We start from the raw sequence: 11,227 nt of genomic DNA on the forward strand, positions 1-11,227 counted from the left end.
AATTAGGTCTATTGACAATCTTTTCTCGACCATTGCGATTTCCTTTTCTAAGATACCAGTAGCCCGTGTTATAAAAGCATCCAAGGGGCCAGAAACGACGCCATTAGAAGTATTAATTTGGACAGAACGTTCCTTCCCTGATCTTAGCGGCATTTTATACGGTTTTCTTAGCGTCCAGGAGGGGAGGGCCTACGGGGAAGGGGCGAAAGAGGGGGGGCCCAGACCAGACCGCTCAGACCTCGAACGGCCTCAAACGGCCCGCTCTTTGCCCGGTCTTCGCCCCGGTCGCTCCCGCGCGCTCCCGCGCAGCGTAGGAGCCTTGTATTTGTGAGTCAAAAGGGCCAATGAGCTAGGTGAAAGGGGGTGGGGCGAGGCGGTCAGGGAGAGCGGGGCCAGGTGACTCGGACACTCACGCACACCGGGACTCCTGGGAATGCGAGTCCCGGTTGCCGCTCGCAGCCCTTTGCCTTCAAGCCACACCCGAAGCACCAAACACAAGGAATCCGAAGCGGGACCCGCGGAGCGGGTTCCGCGAGGCGTGGGTAGATTAGCGAGCCTTCGCTGTCAGTAACGCCGTCCAATCTGGTCAGTAGCAGTGTCCCAAGGAGCAGTAAGTCCGAGCCCCTTTTGCAGCAGATGGGGGTGGGGCGAGGCGGTCAGGGAGAGCGGGGCCAGGTGACTCGGCCACTCACGCACACCGGGACTCCTGGGAATGCGAGTCCCGGTTGCCGCTCGCAGCCCTTTGCCTTCAAGCCACACCCGAAGCACCAAACACAGGGAATCCGAAGCGGGACCCGCGGAGCGGGTTCCGCGAGGCGTGGGTAGATTAGCGAGCCTTCGCTGTCAGTAACGCCGTCCAATCTGGTCAGTAGCAGTGTCCCAAGGAGCAGTAAGTCCGAGCCCCTTTTGCAGCAGATGGGGGTGGGGCGAGGCGGTCAGGGAGAGCGGGACCAGGTGACTCGGCCACTCACGCACACCGGGACTCCTGGGAATGCGAGTCCCGGTTGCCGCTCGCAGCCCTTTGCCTTCAAGCCACACCCGAAGCACCAAACACAGGGAATCCGAAGCGGGACCCGCGGAGCGGGTTCCGCGAGGCGTGGGTAGATTAGCGAGCCTTCGCTGTCAGTAACGCCGTCCAATCTGGTCAGTAGCAGTGTCCCAAGGAGCAGTAAGTCTGAGCCCCTTTTGCAGCAGATGGGGGTGGGGCGAGGCGGTCAGGGAGAGCGGGGCCAGGTGACTCGGCCACTCACGCACACCGGGACTCCTGGGAATGCGAGTTCCGGTTGCCGCTCGCAGCCCTTTGCCTTCAAGCCACACCCGAAGCACCAAACACAGGGAATCCGAAGCGGGACCCGCGGAGCGGGTTCCGCGAGGCGTGGGTAGATTAGCGAGCCTTCGCTGTCAGTAACGCCGTCCAATCTGGTCAGTAGCAGTGTCCCAAGGAGCAGTAAGTCCGAGCCCCTTTTGCAGCAGATGGGGGTGGGGCGAGGCGGTCAGGGAGAGCGGGGCCAGGTGACTCGGCCACTCACGCACACTGGGACTCCTGGGAATGCGAGTCCCGGTTGCCGCTCGCAGCCCTTTGCCTTCAAGCCACACCCGAAGCACCAAACACAGGGAATCCGAAGCGGGACCCGCGGAGCGGGTTCCGCGAGGCGTGGGTAGATTAGGGGTAGACCGGGTGAGTCGGCGTGCGGATCTCCCGACAGATCCGCACGCCGACTCACCCGGTCACCCGAGGCTCCGACGGACACCATTAGCTCCGCGGAACGCAACGCTCGATTGTGAGCGCATGCAATTTCCCCCCTCATCTGCCGCCATCGTTTGGGTTACTCCGGCAATTAGAGGCTAAAGTGTACTAAGGCTTTCATTGAAATGTCCTGATGATGGTCCCTGTGATTTACTAAAGGGTCCGAAACGCCGTCGACTTATTTAGCACCAAATACTAAAAACGTGATTACTATGTAATGTAATGGTGCTTTGGTTCGTAAACTCTGTACAATTGTATTGATGACAGAAAACGTCCTTCTTGCCTTAAATAGCCCTTCTTTGCTCTCTAGACCCACCCTCTGTACCTGTTCTGTTAGTGCTGGGCACAGGCTTGTGTTCCACACTGGTTGAATTGTGGAAGGTACTTGTTGTGTTTCAATTATATGTATATTGAGTAAAATTTGAAGACCACTGTCCGGCTGGACATGTCACTCACAATATAGATCGACTCTGTCTATATTAATTCTTCTCCTATATTTCTTGAATGCGTGGGACCACTGTTGCATGTACAGAGGAATATGACACAGCAATTTAATTCCCGTGGGACTCAGAACGAGCGACTCGGGGTTTTGAAACAAGACGGGTGATCATTACTCAACTCAATGGCAGCCCTCTTATCGGCAGCAATACAATGAAAGGTTGGGATGTCCTACGGCGAATACATATTTCTACAGACAGCACGCAACCCACTATAGCAATGGCAGAAATCCTGCAGTGTATCATCGCAAGGGGAGGTATAACTAGAGCTACCAAGGGCCAAAACAGTAGCTTATGTTCGAAATGAGTGACTTCAATCAACAACATGCTCTTCACCTGGGAATCCAAGGTCCCACTGCAGCCTGCGGGTATACACTGTTCCTAGTTAATACATTGCGCTGCTAACCATTCGGGCTTTCCTTAAAAAAAAAAAATGTTGAGAGCACCACCATATGGCGTTCTCTCATAAACAATTGGCAGTGTTTAAAGAAATAAGTGCTGAGCACTTGAACACTTGAAAACACCGGCACAAATTTAGCACTGCAAAACACTCTTCTTTAGGTCTTGCTAAGCCAGTGCATGCGCTGCTCGGAGAGACATTTAGTAGGTGAGTTTTCAAAGTGCTATTGGCTGGCCTAGCGCTTGCGTTCACGTGAGCGTACACGCGTGCAGGCCAGCCATCTGTCTTTCATTAGCACAACTCGGCCGCACGTCTTTCGCATTGATCGCGATCACTTTTGCTTTCACGGCCGCGCGGCCCTTACTTTTACGCCAATTACCTCCTCCGAGGGACAGCTGGCAAAGAGCTGCCGATTTGTCGGTCATTTTAATAAAGTGGGCTATTGAGTAAACTCATGCTCCTGATTTACGTATGATCTGCACTTACACCTTCAAATTCAGGTGGGGCCAACTCGGCCTGTCATCCTTCTGATGTCATTACGTCGTAGTAACTCCTGCTGTCTGATGCGCATATACGCGACCAACTTCTGCGTTAAGGCGACAAGTTATCAGTGACCTTTAGTTAATATAAAAGGAAGTTCTTTATTTAAGTAGCATTGGGCTTCAGGGGTTCATTAATTGGCTTTTGCGACCCCCCCCCCACACACACTCAACATCAACGTTCTGGTTTGCTCGTGGCTCAACACTATTGCACACCTCTGCCCCTGTAGTATCCCTGCCTCCTCACACTGTCTCTTCTGACGCGTTTGCGAGAGTTAAACATAGTTGTTCCCTCTTATGTTAGAGCGAGGACGCTATTTCCCGCCCAATGATGCTAGAAGGGAGTTGGACAGCCAGAGTGTAAAGTTTGTTGACTACTTTTCTGCGGTGCTGTCTGAAGCCTGATAGGGCTGAGCCACTCTAAACGGGATCCAGGTCAACAATAGACGGTCACATCACAAAAGGTGTGGCTTAATGGCTCAAAAACGGTATTTTGTCCCAGCTCCAGGCGGCAGGTTGTATGCATATTGCCGATGTGCAACAAGAGGACGTTAGTCTATTCATTATCTTGCTTGGTGTTGCACCTGGTACCTTCAGCCCCCCCACCCCACCCTTACGTTGACTGTCCCTGTTGTAATTGCATTTGTATAGCGCCTAAACCCTCTTGAGGTGTCAAGGAGCATCAGCCGAAGCCAGCACGGTAGGCCATGGGGTAGTGTTTGGGTGAATGAATGTGTGTTGAATTGCGTTCATGTTTTGGGGTCCTGTGTGTCTAGAAGTGTGCTTTTCAGTGCTTGACCATGTGAAGGTGCGACGTGGGAGCAAGGAGGTGGCAGTAGATGAATGCACTCTGTTGCACAGGCCGTGCACATGCACAATTCGTGGCTGCTTATCTCTGGAGGGATGCGCCTTCGGACGTATGCAGGCTCTGTGTAATGTTAGTTGTGGAGGCGCAGGAGGTAGGGGAGACTGCAGAAACGGATGCTGAGCGCTATTCTGTAGCCAGGGATTGTTGCTTTAGAGGCAGAGGCTGCAGGGACGGGCTAGATTTAAGCCTCTCAGGGTAGATGTTGTTGTTGAGGGTTGTTTATTGCACTTTAATGGGAGAGTCATTCCTCACTTTGTCTCCATGTTCTTAGTAAAAAGTTCGATTGGTTTGGGAGGGTTGTTGGTGAGTACACCATGGTCACGTGGTTTGCATAGAGGTAAGTGGCCATGTCATGAAGGTCTTCCTTACTCACCCTGTGAGGATACAAAACCAGCCCGTGGTCTGAGAATGCTTCATCCAGTCTGGATAAATATTTATTCTGGAAAACCAAGTTGTCTATAATGCAGTGATTCGTCTACACTCAACCCACTGCTTGAGAGTAATATTCAGTTCTCCCCTATTGTGTTTGAACTAGTGGCCCAGGGGTCATGCCCATCGCTGTGGGCACATGGGGCATAAAAAAAAACATAATACATGAGTGACCCCAAAGGGTGTGTGGGTTTTCTCTCTCTCTCCCATTCTAGGAGCTGCATGTTCTCTCTCCACAGATCACAGCTTCACGTACTTTGCTTTCTGAGTCTCTTCCTGTGGTTGTCATGTACTGTCTTGCTCAGGCCAAGGGCACAGCTTGGTCAGTAAGATTGGGGTGCAATAAAGTTCTGATTTTCTGAACAATCTCACTGCAATGCTTGTTAAAATAGACCATGAAAAGCAGGACATGGGGGGGTGTAAGGAGCAGTGTGAAGAGGAAGGTGGGCTCTTAAGGGTACTTAAAACTAAATATTTTTCAAACTAACCCTTCTTTAGGGCCTTCAAAACAGGCAAGACAGTGTAATGCTGCAGGGATGGTGACTTGTGTCACTTGCAGTAAAACTACTAGTATTCCATACTATAGAATCCGGTGATTCCAGTGGAGCTGCCTTTAGAGCACCTTTCCGTCGTTGTGAGGGCGTAGGCAGTATTTAATGAAAGATAGTGCAGACCGGGGGGGGGGGGCTCTATCCGGGCACTCTTAATGGAACAAATGCAAACTGGTTTAGTCCGTGCCGGTTGGCATAAGACCTCCAGATCTGTACCTGGCGGAGCACCAGGGAAGTGGCACACACTCACCGGGTCAATCTCTTCATCCCCCCAGGCTGGCGCTCCTAGCATTGGCTTCATCTGTAGCTGACCTACTTATTATTGGGTCCTTATCCCAGGCCTGGCAGGCAGCCTGGTGCTAACTGCACCCCTGGGACCGATTGGTGTATGGTTTCCTCTGGGTACGGGCTGTGAGGATAGTTGCAGCAGCTTTGGCCAAGCTTCCCAGTGGTGTATTTGATGGGCTGGATCACCTAATGCTCTAACTCCACTTTTATCAGGAGAGGAGTCCAACTAGGGTTCAGGGAGGCCTCTGACCACTCAAAAGGTACAGTGGCGGCTGGTCGCTCACCGAGATGTAAATCAGGCCGTCCTACCTTTGCAAGGGAATGAATACTTGTTAGTTCTTCAACACCCGTTGGGCTCTGTAGAACGGTGATACCCAAGGGAATCCAGATAATTATGCATCTTTGCCCTCTTCTCTCCCCTCCCCCCCCAATGCCATGCTCTCCGGTGACATTGTTGCCTTTAGACACTCACAATAAAGGGAACAAAATCTATTTAAAATAGCTTTTTGTTGTGGTGACGCTGAAGTACCTATTCCTATAAACGAAGTGGAGTGAAACAGGTAATTGTGTGAAGTGTGAGGTAGACCATGTAGTGTATGGTGACACTTTTTAAAAGATGCATAGTCAGAGAAACATTTTGAAAACTGGATTTCCTACTGAAGATGAGGCTTATCGCTAACTGCCTGGAACAAGGGAACCCAAATCCTGCGCTTGACCAAGTCATGAAGTTTTACTCTCGAAGAGCAGCTGTAGCTCAGGGCAGTGCAGGCACCTGGGTGATGTTCAAGACCCCAAAGGGCATTCAAGCCATCGGTGGCATTGAGCACACTCCACCGTGCCCTGCCGACCAGGCCCTGGATGCAAGCTTCTTTAGAAATAGCTTGGGAGTTTCAATGCACCTGCTGCACAGCTCATTCTGTCCAGCAGGCAACTATAAAAATGTTACGATAACTCAAATGATCTTTCTGCTGGAGAGCCAGCGGAGTCTGGTGGGTCGTCCTAAAGTATCGTAGAAGCAGGGCTCGAGTCGGGGTACCACGCAGGTGGACGGCGTCCCCCCACTTATTTTACCGGTTGGACGGCGTCCCCCCCGCCAAACAGCTGGACTTCACTCTTTGGCCTCTCTGGGGCGAGATCGGAGCTCACAGCACGCTGTTCACGCGCTGACTTCTTTTTTTTTTAAAGGCTTTTGTAGCGCGCTCTATTACTAAAAAAATAGTATCCTGGCGCGATGAAGGCTGAGCAGAAAAGAGAGAGGACAGATATCTGAAAAAAATGAAAAGAAAGATTAAACTGTGGCGTTAAAAAGGTGAGTCTTTAGTCCTTTCTTAAAAGCACTGAGAGTAGATGCAGTTTTTATATGAAGGGGAAGAGCATTCCAGGATTTTGCTGCTCTCACTGAAATTGATTGGCCGCCCAGTCTGCAATATTTGAATTTAGGAACGGACATTTGGCACAGGTTGGCCGATCGCAAGGGGCGGTTAGGGACATACAGACAGAACCTTTTCCTCAAGTAGGCTGGGCCTGTTTGATGGGTAGCACGGTAGGCAAGCACTAAAATTTTAAACAAAATCCTGTGGGCAACTGGGAGCCAGTGAAGAGCACGGAGAAGGGGACGAGCACTGGAACGCCTAGGAGTATTAAACAAGAGTCTAGCAGCGGCATTTTGTATAACCTGAAGACGGTGGATCAGGTATGCCGACAATCCGCAGAACAATCCATTCGTGTAGTCCAGCCTAGAGAGTATCAAGGCACGAATGACAGTCTCTTTAGCCTCTTTCGGTAGGAGAGGGAAGAACCTACGTAAAGTTTTCAGGGTAGAGAAACAGACCCCAGTAAGTTTATTTAAATGGTCTTCATATTTAAGGTTCTTGCCGAACCAGACACCTAAGTTTTTCACCGGGCCACATGTGGCTTTTGGGGGAGGTAGGTCAGCAGGCCAGAGATGCCCACTAAAATCATCAGGGAAAGAGCCATACAGCAGGAACTCGGATTTACTTTCATTGCACTTTAACTGGGCACGTGCTAACCATTGGAAAACAGAGGACAAACAGAATTGGGCCGCCGACGTATCTAAATTATCTTTAGACCAGGTAAACAAAAGTTGTGTATCGTCGGCGTACGCCATAATTTTCGCCCCTAACTGTTCAGTAAGGTAAATCAAAGGGGTAAGATAAATGTTAAAAAGCAAAGGGCTTAAAGTAGACCCCTGTGGGACACCAGTAGAAAGTAATTTAGGGGTAGAGGCAAAGGGAGGCAACCAAACTTGTTGTGTACGGTTGTTTAAAAATGAGGTCAACCAGTCCAATGCGGGGCCAATAATACCTATGTCGGCTAGTCTGGAGAGTAAAAGAGAGTGAGGTACCGTATCGAAGGCAGCAGAGAGGTCTAGTAAAATCAGAGCCGCTCTGCCACCTTCGTCTAGACACTCTCGAATAGCCTCAGATATTTCGACTAAAGCCGTCTCGGTGCTATAGGCGGCCCTGAAACCAGATTGAGCTGGATGCAGGGCCTCCGTGGATTCAACAAATTTATCCAGCTGATTGAAGACAATCTTTTCGCAGATTTTTGCAAGCGCTGGGAGCAAAGATATTGGCCGGAAATTGGACGGAGTGGCAGGATCTAGTCCGTTTTTTTTTTAGCAATGGGAGCAATTTAGCTTGCTTCCAGCAGGCTGGAACGGTAGCCGTGAGAAGCGAGAGGTTGATGATCTGAGTAACCTCGTTTCCCACTGTTTCCGCTAAACCCGCAAATACTCTAGCCGGACAAGGGTCAGAGGGAGATCCAGATTTTAAAGCAGCAATGATAGCAATAATGTCAGAGTTCAGTTGTGGGGTGAAATTGGCCAGTTGCTCAGTGCGTAGTGGCATTAAAGGAAGCGGAGTTGCTAAAGACGATGAGAAACCATTACTAGCAATTTGCAAATCCACCTGAATCTTAACAATTTTTTCAGTAAAAAACTCCGATAGTTCTTCACACCATTCCTCCGTTGCGGGCAGCAGAGGTTGTGTCGCACAGGGAGATACAAAACTTTTTACAATCGTAAAGATTTCCTTGCTATTGTTGTTAGCTTTATTGATACGACCAGCATAGTAGCTGCTTTTGGCAGATCTGATGGCTGCGTAATACTTTTTTTGCGCAGTCCGCAGATCCTTTTTAGCCTCGGGGAGATAGGCTTGTCTCCACAACCTCTCCAGCTTCTTACAACCTGATTTAAGGTCGCGGAGGGCATGAGAAAACCAGGGTTTGGAGGGGGTAGAACGGAGTCTACAGACCCGGCTGCTATTAATTGAAGCAGTGGTCGCACATTCCACCCATAGATTAAATGCGCTGGCTGCCGCCTCAATATCCGGAGGAAGCAATGGGCGAGAGGCGGCAAGGCCATCTGAAAGGGTGTTTAGGTTAATCTTCTGTGTATGGGCAGTTTGGGGGTGAATCACAGCAGAAGTCGATAGAGGCCAGGAGAATCTGATAAGCTTATGGTCCGACCAGGTTACTGGCTCAGGATGGGCCATGTTGATGTCAAAATTCGAGCATACCAAATCCAGGACATGACCTCCTAGGTGGGTTGGAGCAGCCACCCATTGTTTTAGCTGGGCCATAGAGAGAGCTTCCGAAAGGCGAACCGCCTCCGGCAAGTCCGAGCTATCAACATGGATATTGAAGTCCCCCAGAAGAAGATACCGGGAGTGTCGTAAAATCCGAGGGACTATAATCTCTTCTAAGGCCTGCATAAAATTACCTACATAGCCTGGAGGACGGTAGACCAACGTGCCACCTATGGAGGAGTGAGCGTTGAATATTAGAGAAAAATGGAGCACCTCGGCTTCAGCCAGTTGCACTTGGGGGTCATGGGAAAAGGTCCACTGTTCTCTAAAGACAACCACAATCCCACCTCCTCTACCCAGAGGGCGATCAGATCTAAAGATTTTAAAACCACGCGGAATGGCAAGTTCAACAGAGGGGGCACAAGTTTCATTGAGCCAGGTTTCCGTTATAAAAAGTAAATCCAGCTGATTTTCACTCAGCAGCTCAAAAATATCTGCTGCATGTTTGACCAATGACCTGGCATTAATCAAACCGGCTTTGACCAGTGAAAATTCAGCGGGACGTAAAGTCAAATAATTAAGAATGGGCTGAAAACGAAAGTTGCACTCCTGGCAGACCCGGGATGCACTGTTTGCCACTTCCCATGTGGCATTGCACATACAGGACCTGGCTTTCAGTGTCATGAGGTACCCGCGAGAGTACCGCATGGGGTTGTTATAGGGCCGTCGTGAAGTGTTGGCAGAGTGGTTGGCCCTAGGCCCGTCCGGGACACGGACGGGCACAGACGGGCCCTCCTTTGGCACTCCTTCGGCGCTCCCGCTGCGCGTGGCCGCTGCGCGTCTTGAAGTGCATGTTTATTTGTAGCCCAAGCCCCTCCCTCCGCTGGACCGTTAACTCGGGTCCAGCCGGGTCCGAGCCTGACTAAAGATGGCGCCCGTCTAGCCCTCCACATCAATCGGCACCTGGGAGCCGCGGTGGAACGGGGCACAGGGGGACCAAATCTCAAGCGCTATAAGAGGTAACAGTTTTAAAAGTTTTTAAAAAGCACAGAAGTTATTACACAACAATTCATAAAATCGAATGCAGGTAATCCAGAAATGACTCGGTAATTCGGTGGGAGCCTGAAGAGAGCAGAGGAGAACCCTCGCAATCTGCTCGCCTTCACTAAGCGAGATATCGAGGTGCTGCCACCACCTCCAGCAAACTTCTCAGATGCAAGCGGATCTAAGCGGTGAGCGAGGGGCGGCAATGAGCCCGATGAGGCAAGCCACCTTTTCTGACGTCACTTCCGGTGACAGCGTCCCCCCACTTTTTTTTTAGGACTTGTACCCTACGTAGAAGGTTTATATGCCTGCTACAAAGAATGTGTAACCTGTACATCACGGAACTGTTTTTTGTAGATAGCTCAGTGGGTTACTGCTTATGTCACAGATCCTTTTCTTACAGTTCATAAGTTACAATCCTAATATAGCGCATTGAGCTATGAACTCATCAGAGCTGTATGGTAAAGGTTAGACAGTTATGTATATTTTTTTAAGTCTTTCAGTATCCCAATATTGATGGATTTTGTTTGGGTAGAAATACATTCTTAAGGCCATTCCTTGTATTACATTTTAAATCTTGTGTGTGTGCTTCAGCAGACCAAGCAGTTTTGAAGTATCCTGCCTCCCAGTATGGCTGATGTGACTAGTACACCCCGTAGTCTTCATTGTCACGTATACACAGTTTTACACACTTCAGATCGTCTTTGTTATGTGTGTGGTAAGTGTTTGGACACCCTGCACTTGTAGTGCTATAAATGGAATACATGTGAGAGGGGAGATGAAGGGCTCTGTTTGAGGGTGGTAGTTATGGAATCTGTTGGGGGGGGGCGATACGAGGGGGAGGGGCAACAAAGAGAGTCTCACCAGGCACAGCGCCAAAGCCGCCCCTGCCTGACCATGTCAAATGGCTTCTTTGCTTGCCCCGAATCTTTGAAAATCAGATCAACACACAGGGATCTGGCTATTATTTCTTCTCCTTCCCTTCACACCAGCTGTAAAGTTAAGGAGAGGAGTTGGCCCAACGGCTAGGGCAGTGGACCTTGAATCTGGGGAACCGGGTTCAAGTCTCGGCAGTGACGCTGAACATCCTGTGATTCTTGGCAAATCACTTAATCTCCCTGCGCCTCACAAAAATGAATGTGTCCTCATGTGACGCAACTGGTGCTATGTAAGTTGCTCTGATTCCTTTGGGTCAACTTTGCGCTGTATAAAACTCAAATGAAGCCTTTATGAACCCCTTTCTGTTGTCTGTCTGTCTGATCGAGTCCTGTTTCTACTACTTTCCAAATCCTTGGGGAGCCTACACCCACAACCAA

The sequence above is a fragment of the Lissotriton helveticus genome, chromosome 1_1, assembly GCF_964261635.1.
Source record: "Lissotriton helveticus chromosome 1_1, aLisHel1.1, whole genome shotgun sequence".
NCBI lineage: Eukaryota > Metazoa > Chordata > Amphibia > Caudata > Salamandridae > Lissotriton > Lissotriton helveticus.